The sequence below is a fragment of the Scyliorhinus torazame genome, chromosome 5 (assembly GCF_047496885.1).
Source record: "Scyliorhinus torazame isolate Kashiwa2021f chromosome 5, sScyTor2.1, whole genome shotgun sequence".
NCBI classification, from domain to species: domain Eukaryota; kingdom Metazoa; phylum Chordata; class Chondrichthyes; order Carcharhiniformes; family Scyliorhinidae; genus Scyliorhinus; species Scyliorhinus torazame.
Window position 1 is genome coordinate 238,495,099 of NC_092711.1, and position 13,508 is coordinate 238,508,606.

The window sequence follows — 13,508 nt, forward strand, 5'->3', positions numbered from 1 at the left end:
AAAAGACAGTTAAAATGAAATGGGATGAAAACAAGGAAGTTGAGGTGGGGCACAGCTAATCATCTGAAGTTGTTGAATTCGATATTGAGACCGGAAGGCTGTAGCGTGCCTAACCGGAAGATGAGATGTTGTTCCTCCAGTTTGAGTTGAGCTTCACTGGAACATTGCAGTAGGCCAAGGACAGACATGTGGGCCTTAGAGAATTGTGTTAAAATGGCAAGCAATGGGAAGGTCAGGGTCCTGAATGCGCAGACCAAAGGTGCTCAGCAAAGCAATCACCCAGTCTGCGTTTGGTCTCTCCGATATAGAGGAGATCACATAGGGAGCAGCGAATGCAATGGATCAAATTGACAGAAGTGCAAGTGAAACTCTGCTTAACCTGGAATTAATGTTTTGGACTTGGGATGGTAAACATTCACTACTTTGGTGTTCCGTTTGATCATGAGGTAGGTTTCCCTTCACATACTCACATTATCATCAAGACTGCCTAGCTCCATAATATTGTCCAACTCCAACTCTGCCTCAGTTCATCTGTTACTGAAAACCTCACTCATGCCTTTGCTACCTCTAGACTTGACAATCCATTGTTCTCCAGGGATGCCTCCTAATTCCACCTTACATAACTGTGTATTCATCCAAAATTCCATTGCAATATATCTTAACTTGTTCCAAATCTGATTCATCCATCTCTCCATAGCCTAAACCTTCCCTTCCATTTAGCCTCCTCCAGCACTACAACCCCTCGAATTTCCTACATTCCCCCCCCCCACAATTCTGGCTTCTTGTGCCATATTTTAGTCCACCACCATTGGCAGCTGTGCTTTCAGTTGCCTGGGGCCCAAGCTCTGGATTCCCTGCCCTAAATCTCAACGCCCCTTTTCTCGTTTAAAGTGCTATAATCTACTTCAGTGATGAAGTTTTTATTCATTTGTTCCGATTTCCCGTTCTCTGGTCAAGAAGATGTCAGAAGTGTTTTATTGCTGTCGTTTATTTTAAGCATTTTGGGATGCTTCACTCTGTTAAATATTCTACATAAATGTAAGTTGTTGCCGGCATCACCAAAATATGCTTTGCAGTTTGGTAATTTGAAGTTGCAGCAATTTTGAGAAATAATTGTCTGATCTACTTGTTGAAAATTTTGAGATTCGCCCAATATATATTAACTCACACCCTCCATATTGTGCGAATAATGAATAAAAATGAAAACAATTGTAAGAAGCAATACTCTTTAGTTATAACTGAAGGAGTTTCTCTTCTGCTCTGGGAAATTGGTTTTCTGAACACCTTCAAAGCTAAAGGGCAGTTTTCCCTCGTCCCTTGGAGGCAGTGGGACTGAGGGGAGTGTGGTGCCGAGAAAATTGGGAAGTGAGAAAAAAAAAGAAAAAGTGCTGGATAGACTTGTCGATGTGTCCCTGCCTCCAGCTGCTTTTCCAGGGAAGGGTTTAGTGCGATGTGGTGAAGAACAATAGGGGTGGAGCAACCATCATATTCTTGCTGCCAAGCTATCTTGTCAGCAATGGGGAACATGGTGGAAAGCTCTCCTACCCAGAAACTAAATGATTCTCTTAAGTGGTCAATTAATGGCAACTGATCCCATTTTACCAATGGTGGGTGGCCCTCTGCCATGTAGGGTGACAGCCAGCTAAAACATTGGCTGCCTCCTCATGGGCTCAAGGGTGAGGTTGTGGGGGTGGGCTGGTAGCTGAGTGGGTCTCCTATTCGGATGGATACAATTTGGCCCACTGTGAGGTCCCATAGTGGAATTGGCCAGCCCCATGGGAACAGCACCGCTTGCTGGAATCAACAACCCCCTTTCACGTGTTTTGCCTTCATGTCGCCGTTGCTCCCAGAACATACTCACCTGCACTTCCATTTCAGCTTCAGTGACAACCCTGTCTGCTATCACCCTGCTGATCTCTGTGGCACCCTCTTCCATTGCTGTCAGAATTGACAGGAGGGTGGCTTTACCTTCAGTGCGAGTTTGTCCTTGGCATTGTTCGTGCCCTCCTCACAGAAGGTGAAGAACAAGAGTTTGCTAAATATAAAGGGTCCATGCATGCATCGTGTGGCACAGGCACATTTGATACTCCTCACACTGGAAAGAGGAGCAACCATTTATCCGGTTAACTCTGCCTCAGAGCATTTTCGGTACAAGACAAATGGACACATTCCTTTGCATTGCTGCAAACCATGTGACTTCCAGCTGTTCCATGCATTGCATGTGACAAATTCATCGCTATCCACTGAGTGTTGCATGGCACTCACCTTGACATACCTCAAAAGGTCTTTGAAACACTTTGAAGATTATACCCACATCGCTGCTGATATGCCATGTGACTCCAACTTGGTTAGTCATGCTGGCTGGCCACCTCTTCCTTCTCCCCCCTTCCCTCCCACCCATTCAGGAAATTGAACATGTCCCTGTGCCTTCACCACCTCCAACATAACCTCCAGGAAGAATTCTGTGAAACACTGTCACTCTTCCATTTTGGTCCACCCTCTCGTGTTCCAGTCTCTCCAGAGCACTCTCACTGCAGCCACAAAGAAGACTGCCAGCTATTCCATAAATTTGACCCAACAGTTCACCCTCCCACCTTCTCCTCCTGCCCTCCACCCATAATGGGCAGTGAACCCAGAGGTGGGATATTAATTGTTTGCTTTCTGGCAGATTGAACTGGATGACATACCACTCTCACTTTCGGTTTGTAAACATAGTAATGAAGATGCCTGGCATTAAAAACAAAGTCAGGAAAATGCAACCCAAAATGTCAGCTCCTTCCTTTGCCTTTCATTACATCTGACATGCTGTCTGATGACTTAAAACCGCTTGTGTTTTTCCTCTCTTACACCAACCAAGTATAATCTGAAGTTTTTAGTGGTGATTTTAGTTTTGCATTGATTTAATTCAACTGATGCAGTTGAGGTGTATAGCTTCTAAAAGGGCATAAAGAAACATCCTTCTAAAAAGGCATAAAGAGACTCAAGGTTACTTGTTAGATTGTAGAAGCGCAGATAGAAATGATAGTTATTTTGTATTAAACTAATGTCACATTATAATTTGGGCGTCATGTCATATTCTAGATTCTTATCCAATGTCCACTCTTTTTGCCAGGTAACCTTTCCGTCCAGTTAGCCATCTTGCAACCTAGCTGTCATTCTGAATAAGAGAAGCAGGAAGGTTCATTTTGTAGACATTTGAATAAACACCGTCAGTAGCTGACCCATGAGAATGAATCTTGAACATTGATGGAAGAGATGCACTTCCATTGATAGTTTTTTTCACCTTCTCCAGTCAAGCTGGACCAACTTGATAAATAAATCCAAATGTAAGAGCAAAGGAAATGCGATCAGGAGGAGACCACACAGTCCTAAAGCCTGCTCCCCCATTCTGTATGGTGTGACCATGGCTGATCTTCTGCCTCAATCCCAGTTTCATGCCACTCCCCATATCCTTTGATTTCCTGAGAGACCAAAACCTGTATATCTCAGCCTGAAATATTTTTCTTTTTTCTTTACTTTTTTCAATTAAGGGCAATTTAGTGTGGCCAATCCACCTACCCTGCACATCTTTGGGTGATGTGAGACCCACGCAGACATGGGGAGAATTCAGAAACTCCCATGGACAGTGACCCAGGGCCGGGATCGCACCCAGGTCCTTGGCATCGTGAGGCAGCAATGTTAATCACTGTGCCACCGTGCCGCCCCATCGCAGCCTTAAATGTAGTCAATGATGTAGCATTCACAAATGTTGGAGATAGAGAATTCCAAAGATTTACAACCCTCTGAGGAGAATTGCAAAATTCAGATATTTTTCTTAATACTCCAAAATTTAAGGCTGAAAAATCTAACCCATCACTTTTTAAAAATAAATTTAGAATGCCCAATTATTTCTTCTTCCAATTAAGGAGCAATTTAACGTGGCCAATCCACCTACCCTGCACATATTTGGGTTGGGGGGGCGAGAAGCAAACCCAGGGAGAGTGTGCGATCTCCACACGGACAGTAACCCAGAGCCGGGATCAAATTTGGGACCTCGGCGCCGTGAGGCAGCAGTACTAACCACTGCGCCACCGTGCTGCCCTCACCCATCACTTTTTAAACATTTAGACAGCTTGCAAATAATTCTGAAAAGAAAATGTTAAAGAAAGTCAGTGCACGTTACCAACCCGCTCTGAAGAAGTGTCATATGGATGCAAAACGTTAACTCTGTTTCTCTCTCCACAGATGCTACCAGACCCACTGAGTCTTTCGAACATTTTCTGCTTTTATTTTAAGTAACCTACCACTTGGATTTCCACTTAAATGGACAGTATAATTCTGAGAATCTTTCATTTCTTCCAAGTAAGTTGAACCTTTTGGGAGAAAGTTTCTTTACTGGGTATGTTTGGCGAGATTCCTTGAGTGTTGACGTCGTCGTAAACGCCGGAGCCTTTTACGAAGGTGTCATCTGGCCCCTATGATCAGCGATCTTGTGCTGCACAGGGGGTCAGCACGGCACTGGAGAGCCTCACACTGCTCCAGCTGCCGATACGGACGTCAAAACGGGCGCCGCGGGTCCGCACATGCGCGCTACGGCTGGAGTAAGTTCGCGCATGCGCGTGGGTTGCCTTCTCCGCATCGGCCCCGACGCAACATGGAGGAGAGCTACAGGAGCTCGGCACGGAAGAACATTGGCCCCCACCGGGATAAGCCCGCCCGCCGATCGCTAGGCCCGGATCGCGGGCCAGGCCACCGTAGATGCCCCCCCTTGGGGTTGGATTTGCCGCCCCCACCATGTCGACCCCCGCAACATGAACAGAGGTCCCACCGGGTAGGACCATATGAGAATGGCGCCGGCGGGACACTGACTAACTCGGCGGGCACTCGGCCCATTGCGCGGGGAGAATCGCCGGGGGGGCCGCGTTGAGCGGTCCCCAACCAGCGCCGTGCCGATCGCGCCAGCGCCATTGGCGCCGATTCTCCAGTGACTGGAGAATCGGCGGACCTGCATCGGAGTGGCTTCACGTAAATCGCGCACCCCCCGGCGGTTCTCCGTCCCGGCGCGGGGTCAGAGAATCCCGCCCGGTGTATGTGTAGATACACTTTATGATGTGTTACTGAATATCACTGTTGAAATAATGACATATTGATCCAAGTATATCTTTGAAATCTGAAGTGATCAATTATTACATTATTCCAATTTGGGGAATCCTTCATCATTTAATTGCTGCAGTTCTGTCCCTATACATCTTGGAAGCTAGATTTCTTCCTCCAATGTTACATTGGCATTGATTCTCTGTTTTGGGGATTAAGTGCTCCCTCCAGCGGAGAATTGGGACTGGTCTCCATTTGCGCTAGGAGTGGTGGCCAGGTGCAACCATGAAAGCATATGCATGGGGGAGAGATTATTCGATTCTTTTGGAATCCCTGAATTGCAAGTTTGAGCAGACGGGCCCCCTCCCGATCACAATACTAATCCTGTCCCCCCCCCTCACCCTCCGGATGATAAAGAAGTTCTATTCAGTTGTGCATCTTGCAAATGCTGCTTTAGTACACCGATGGTAGAAGGAGCAGATGTTTAAGCCATTGGCTGAAGTGCCAATTAAGTGGGCTACTTATCCCTGAATATTGTTGAGCATCTTTAGCTTTCTTGGGGCTATATCCATCCAGGCATTCCATTATCAGTGGTAGAGAGATTTTAGGAAGTCAGAAGGTGAGCCATTAAATCAGTAATATTACTGATTTTGTATTACAAACGTTTGCAATCTGATCGTAGCCTCCTTGAAATATTGCAGTCTATGATAAAGCCATTCCATTAATTAAGGAGTACCAACATTTTGATCAAGTGCCAATGAAGGGATGATGACGCATGTCAAATTCAGTGTGGAGTGTAACTTGAAGGTGGTGGGAGTCCCCATGCACCTCCTGCCCTTGTCTTTCTAGGAAATGAAAGTTGAGGGTTTGGGAGGTGCTTCCAAAAATTATAATGGCAAAAATAAAGAAAGGGGAAATAGGGGAATTAACAGGAAGGACCATTACAACTAGAACTGGCATATACGTAGCTAGTGGAGTTAAGTGTCTGGTCAATGATGACTGACGGAGAAGGGGACTTCACAATTCTGGGGCGTCATTCTCCGACCCCCCGTCGGGTTGGAGAATCGCAGGGGGCTGCCGTGGATCCCGCTCCCGCCGGTTGTCGAAGTCTCCGGCTCCGGAGATTCGGCGGGGGCGGGAATCGCGCCGCGACGGTTGGCGGGCCCCCCCGCTCAATTCTCCGGCCTGGATGGGCCGAAGTCCCGCCGATAAATTGCCTGTCCCGCCGGCGTAAATTAAAGCACCTATTTACCGGCGGGACAAGGCGGCGTGGGCGGGCTCCGGGGTCCTGGGGAGGGCGCGGGGCGATCTGACCTGGGGGGTGCCCCCACGGTGGCCTGGGCCGCGATCGGGGCCCACCGATCCGCGGGCGGGCCTGTGCCGTGGGGGCACTCTTTCCCTTCCGCCTCTGCCACGGTCTCCACCATGGCGGAGGCGGAAGAGACTCCCTCCACTGCGCATGCGCGGGAAACTGTCAGCGGCCGCTGACGCTCCCGCGCATGCGCCGCACCGACATGTCATTTCCGCGCGAGCTGGCGGGGCAACAAAGGCCTTTTCCGCCAGCTGGCGGGGCGGAAATTCCTCCGGAGTCGGCCTAGCCCCTCAATGTTGGGGCTCGGCCCCCAAAGATGCGGAGCATTCCGCACCTTTGGGGCGGCGCGATGCCCGTCTGATTGGCACCGTTTTGGGCGCCAGTCGGCGGACATCGCGCCGTTTCGGGAGAAATTCGCCCCTGATGTCATTGAATGTCAATGGGAGGTGGTCAGACAATGTTTTGTTCTTCAAATCAGCCCCAAATTTGTCCATATGATGAAGGGAGTGGAATTAAAGCAACAGCTGTCCCTGCACCAATGGATTTAATTGGAGAGATTCAAACTAGGAGGAGCCAGAGGAATCCCTCCATTGTCCAACACTGATACATTCTGATAAGCATCTTAAGATATTTTTTTCCTAAAAGACACGACACAAGTGGTAGCTGTCTGCAGAAACCTCTCTGAAACTGTGACTCTTCAGTAGAAAACATTTGATAGGCATGGATAAAGGGTCATTGGCCCAGGATCATTGGTTTGAACTTGTCTTTCCAAAAAAGAGCCACCACTTTCATAATCCCTGTATTATCAAATGTAGCTTTTTGCATTTTAGGGTTAACTTAGCTGATTTAATTTTGTTCCAGAAGTTTCCATATCTACTGCTGGGGTTTTAAATGCATACCTCACATTGATAATAATTAATTGACATCAATGTTTTGAATAAAGTTCTGCCGACACTTGAAATACTTTGTAAAGTTACATGTTTGTGAAGATTATTAAGCATTTGAAAGCTACAAAACCTTTGTGTTAGCTGTTGTATTATTATAGTAATGTAATCTTTGGGCTTACTTACTGTACAAGACATAAAGGATTGGGCAAACATGTTGAAGTTTCCTCCCACAGGCCAAAGATGTGTAGGTTAGGTCAATTGGCCATGCAAAACTGTGCTTAGTGTCCAAGAATGTGCAGGGTAAATGGATTGGCCATGCTAAATTTTCTACAGTGGCCAAAAGATTAGGTGGGGCTACTGGGGGTTACGGGGATAGGGTGTGGCCATGGACCTATGTAGGGTGCTCTTTCGGAGGGTCGGTGCAGACTAATGGGCCAAAGGGCCTTCTTCTGCACTGTAGTAATTCTATGCATCAAAGCTGTGTGTGTGCTCTGCTCAACGCAAAAGTGAAACTAAGACTGGATCACATGACACATTTCCCTTCATGTGATGTTATGCTGATATCCCTTAAAGATATATAACAATATCAACAAAAAAAGATATCTAGAGGTACAGTTAATGGGTCATAATTTCCTCAAAACGACAAGCAGCATTAGATTGTCACTCTGTACCAACTTGCCTTCTCTAAATTGCAAGGTCACATCGGGGCTGTGGGTTCAGCTTAAGTCAGGGGTCTACAGCTGGGTCGGTCAAGTAAGGTTGCGGGGGGTCGAGGGGGTCAGGTTAAAGCATGTAGGTGGGGAGGGGAGAAATACTGTGTGAAGGGGGGCAGTGCTTAGTGGGAGGCCATTGGGGGATTCCTCTGGGGTTTCAGGTGTGTGAGGGTGTCCCACGCAGGGCTGTGTCTGGGTGCAAAATCGTTACTCTGAAGTTAACAGTTCCTTCACTTCTTCTACCTTTCAGAGTAACTATTAGTGTAACACTGACTAAACCATCCAAAGTCAGCAATTTAAATTACTTTGTCAGATGGTTCCCAGCCTCGCTCAATTGTCCAGGAGAAGTTATGCCTTCTGGGCAATTGATATGTAAACCCTTATTTGGGAGCTTTCGAGATGGATTCCTCAGAGCAGATTTGGCTAACTCCCCAGATCTGATGCTGGGGAGCCAGGAAGTTAAGGGCTTCCATTAAGCTTTATAGTTTTGAAATAGTTTTAAAATGTTATCCTACTAGATTGCCTTCATTGTGGTTGCTGCAGTATTAGATATCGATGAGCATGTTACAGATGACCCTCTATTGGTTTGAAAGTGCACGTTTTGACAATATGGTAAAGAGATAAGTGAACATTTCTGCTGCTACTATTTTTCACTCCTAGGACAGTGGTTAACACTTAATGCCGTTGAAGTAAAAAGAGCAATTTTTGCAATTTGGCCCTGATTTAAATGCAGTGCAATGCTTACTGAGTGAGGGAACAACACACAGTCATCTGCCTTCTTATCTCGTGCAGCTGATCATTTACACTTGCTGTTTCTCACTGTTCTTTCATTAGCACTAGCCATGCATAGATTTGCAATTTTAACTTTTAAGCTGGTACTTTACACTTGATGAAGCAGTCTGATAACAATATGGGGCAAGATTCTCCGACCCCCCGCCGGGCCGGAGAATCACCGGGGGCTGGCGTGAATCCCGCCCCCGCCAGTTGCCGAATTCTCCGGCACCGGAGATTCGGCGGGGGCGAGAATCGCGCCGCGCCGGTTGGCGCTCCCCCCCCCTCGCAATTCTCTGGTCCGGATGGGCCGAAGTCCCGCTGCTAGGATGCCTGTCTCGCCGGCGTGGATTGAACCACCTACCTTACCGACGGGGCAAGGCGGCGCGGGCGGGCTCCGGGGTCCTGGGGGGCGCGCGGGACGATCTGGCCTAAGGGGGTGCCCCCACAGTGGCCTGGCCCGCGATCGGGGCCCACCAATCCGCGGGCGGGCCTGTGCCGTTGGAGCACTCTTTTCCTTCCGTCTTCGCCACGGTCTCCACCATGGCGGAGGCGGGAGAGACTCCCTCCACAGCGCATGCGCGGGGCTGCCGTGAGCGACCGCTAACGCTCCCACGCATGCGCCGCCCGGAGATGTAATTTCTGCGCCAGCTGACGGGGCACCAAAGGCCTTTTCCGCCAGCTGGCGGAGCAGAAAATAGTCCGGCGCAGGTCTAGCCCCTCAAGGTTGGGGCTCAGCCCCCCCAAGATGCGGAGGATGCCTGACTGATTTGTGCCGTTTTTGGCGCCGGTCGGCGGACATCGCGCCGATACCGGAGAATTTCGCCCATGATTTGCATGCTTATATTGGTCATTCGCCAATGCAAATATGGCTGAATGGCCTCCCTCTACATTGTAGGGGCTCTCTGGATTGCTTAAATGGGATAACTCATGGCAGACAGATATGTGAAAGAGTGAGTTAGGGCGGCACAGTGGCATAGTAGTTAGCACTGCTGCCTCACAGCACCAGGGACCCGTGTTCAATTCTGGCCTTGGGTGACTGTGGAGTTTGTACATTCTCCCATGTCTGTGTGGGTTTCCTCTGGGTGCTCTGGCTTCCTCCCATAATCTAAAAATGTGCATGTTAGGTGGATTGGCCATGATAAACTGTCCCTTCGTGTCCAGGGATGTGCAGGTTAGGTCTGGTTGCGCGAATAGGGCAGGGAAGTAGACTTAGGTAGGGTGCTCTTTTAGAGGGTCGGTGCAGATTCTATGAGCCGAATGGCCTCCATCTGCACTGTTGGGTTCTATGGAAATACATACACCAGTTCAAATCAAATGCATTGTAGCACCTCAAGGTGGATTTGCATTCAATAATTTTTGTGCCAGGCACTCTGTATTGTGCCTGGCACAAAATTACTTTGCGACCATTTCAAATTTTCAATATCAAATTAATGTTCAATATTCAAATAGGAAAATTCTGAAATACATTTTGTACAGAACACATGAATGCATCATGGACACCACAAGGGCTTCTATTTCCGTAACATTTTAAACTTCAAGTCAGCTGTCGAATTTACAAACCCAAGGGGTTTTGTTAGTGAAAAACACAGTAACTAACAAGGATACATTGAGACCATAGAATCATAGAAGTTACAGTGCAAAAGGACACCATTCGGCCCATCGAGTCTGCACCGTTCCCTGGAAAGAGCACCTTACTTAAGGCCACAACTCCACCTCATCCCTGTAACCCAGCCACCCCACCTAATCTTTTTGGACACTAAGGGCAATTTAACATAGCCAGTCCACCTAACATTTTTGGACTGTGGGAGGAAACCGGAGCTCCCGGAGGAAACCCACGCAGACACGGGGAGAATGTGCAGACTCCGTACAGACAGTGACCCAAGCCAGGAATCAAACATGTGTCCCTGGAGCTGTGAAACAACAGTGCTAGCCACTGTGCTACGGTGCCGCCCACTAACTGCATTGTGCACTTGCTCCTACCTTCCCAGATTATTTGAGTGTGAAGATCGAAATCTGCTCCAATGCTGAGCATGGCAAAGTGCATCCAGTGAACACATTGATGCTCTAAATATGATGGAAATTAGGAGACTTCTGGCAAGCGGTGAAGCACACGTAGCGACCACATCCAACAAATGTTTCAGGTTTTTAAACATGTGACTTTTCCCTGTTAAAGAGGCATCTTATTATAGTTTTCCATGTTTTCCTTTTCACCTTTAGCTGCAAGAAGGCTCAGGTTTCCTATACATTTCTCCCCCAACATCAATAACTTTGTTCCTCCCATAAGTTTTGACACATCACAAGATTTCTGCAGTCCATCCCCATTTGTAGGTATCCAGGGCGGGATTCTCTCACCCTGGGGCCGGGCCGGAGAATCGCCGGGACCTGCACCACGCCGCCACTATGCCAGTCCGCCGATTCTCCGGAGAGTGGAGAATTGGCGCCGGCGCAGTTGGTGCGGCGCCGGTCGGGGGCCGCTCTCCGGGGCCCCCCCCCGGCGATTCTTGGCCCGGGATGGGCTGAGCGCACCGGTTGGCGTGATGCCATGCCCCTTGCGTGCTGGCCGGCACGGCGCAAACCACTCTGGCGCCGGCCTAGCCACTGAAGGTACGGAGGATTCACGCCACTCCTTTGCGCCGGAGTTGCCTGCCCCGCCGAATCCCGCCCCTTACCTGCATCTGCACTGACTATCCTTTCTAAGTATTTTGTCAGTTTCAATTAGATAAATCCACATTCTTTGAAACTCTAGAAAAGAAAGGCTTGGTTTCCCCAATCTCTTTTCGTGAGACAGTCCCACCATCCCCGGGACAAGTCTGGTGAATATTCATTGCACTCCCTCTATGGCAATAATGTCCTTTCTGAGGTAAGGGGACCAAAACTGTACATAATATTTGAGATGCAGGTGGATCGAGCTTCTATACAACTAAAGCAATGCTTCACTACTCCTGCATTCAAATCCTCTTGCATTAAAGGCTAACACTTCATTAGCTTTCTGAATAACTTACTGAACCTGCATGTTAGCTTTCAGTGACTTATGGACAAGGACACCTAGGTCCCTTTGTATATCTACACCTTCTACTTTCTTACCATTTAGAAAATACTCTGTGCATGTGGGCAGCACGGTAGCATAGCAGCACTATGGGTCCCAGGTTCGATTCGCGGCTTGGGTCACTGTCTGTGCGGAGTCTACGTGTTATCCCCGAGTCTGCATGGGTTTCCTCGGGTGCTCCGGTTTCCTCCCACAAGTCCCAAAAGACGTGCTTGTGAGGTGAATTGGGCATTCTGAATTCTCCCTCTGTGTACCCAAACAGGTGCTGTAAAGTGGCGACCAGGGGCTTTTCACAGTAACTTCATTGCAGTGTTAATGTAAGCCAACTTGTGACAATAAAGATTAATTCTTTTTCATTCTACCAAAGTGGATTACCTTATATTTTTTCACATTATATTCCATCTGCAATGTTCTTGCCCTCTCACTATGTCTGTCCAAATCCTCCTGTAGCCGCGGGACAAAGGTATTTATTTGGCAGTGAGAAATTAGCTGAAACAAAATCATATTTTTTGCTGCATGGTATTATTGACATGTTGAATGCTTTATGAAATGCTCTGCCTTTTTAATTAAGGTGTGTAGCCATCTGGGATGGCCACTTCCCGATTACAAAATGGACACTTTGCAAAGATTGCAGGGAAAATGGACAATACTGAGAAAACAAGCAGGTTCAGGGTTTGTCTGTTGATTAGAGCCGCAGGTCACAGACAAGACCAAAACTGCAAACCATTAGCATACTAATGGGCCATCTCCGGGGACAAAAGAGTAACATTTAAGTAAACGATACTAAGGCAGACACCCCGGCACTAGAGGAGACCAGAACAAAGCAGGCCAACAGCCACCTAGGACACGCCCAGTCATCAGGGCACCCACCTCTTTATTGGAGGAAATTGATAGGTACGATCGAGAAACGGCCCAATTAATTGGGGCCAAGTTCAAGGCCCACCCAAAAGTGCGCAAAGCCCCTTTTGGGTCTAAGAAGGAACCCCAAGAGAGAATCGCTATCTTGGCTCCGGCTCTCACCGAGGAGAGACCTGCCCAAAAGCTGCACCAGAACAAGTAAGTCCAAGGTCAACGCACACCACCAGACAGACATCCTTAGCTGTTATCCGGTACCAGTTCCACCCCAGCAGCCTCAGAACCGAACAACAGCCATTGTTCCTCTGACTGAGTGGGTGCCCGAAGCTAAGTATAGGCTTTGGCAGTAGTGATAGTTTAGTCTGTAGTATTTGTGCATGATTATATTTAACTGTGTGTGTAAATAAATATGCATTTGACTTTGAAATAACTAACTGGTGTATCGAGTCTTTGATCAGTATTCGGTTTGAACCTTGTGGCGGTATCGAGAGATACCTGGCGACTCTAGAGCAAAACGTAATTAGAATTCAGGAAGGCGACCACATTGGCCGCCATATTCAGAGCCAAATAAAGAGTAACACAATTAGCAACATTTACTGGTGACTTCTGGCGGGATTCGACCTAGAGGTGGCCTAGTCACTCTGAGAGAACCCAAATTTGAATTGGAATCCAATTGGAAATAGAAAAACCACAAGTGTGAGAACGATACTAATCAAACCTCTGAGATTTGGAAGTGTGTTAATGCATGCGTACTAACAGGGATATAAGGTAAACCTTAGAGATTTTGTTGCGTAAAACTGTCGGGAGTTTTGTAGGCCGGAAAATAACGTAAGCCGTTCCCGTATTTA

At 47.8% G+C, this 13,508-nt stretch overlaps 1 long non-coding RNA gene across 1 annotated transcript in view; it reads left to right on the top strand.

Annotated features, from left to right (window-relative positions):
* LOC140422755 (uncharacterized) overlaps positions 1-13,508 on the top strand; it is an 83,549-nt gene that overhangs the window by 63,331 nt on the left and 6,710 nt on the right. Inside the window, exon 2 of the long non-coding RNA XR_011947583.1 lies at positions 4,225-4,341. This is a non-coding gene — a long non-coding RNA (uncharacterized lncRNA). The remainder of the gene's footprint in view (positions 1-4,224; positions 4,342-13,508) is intronic.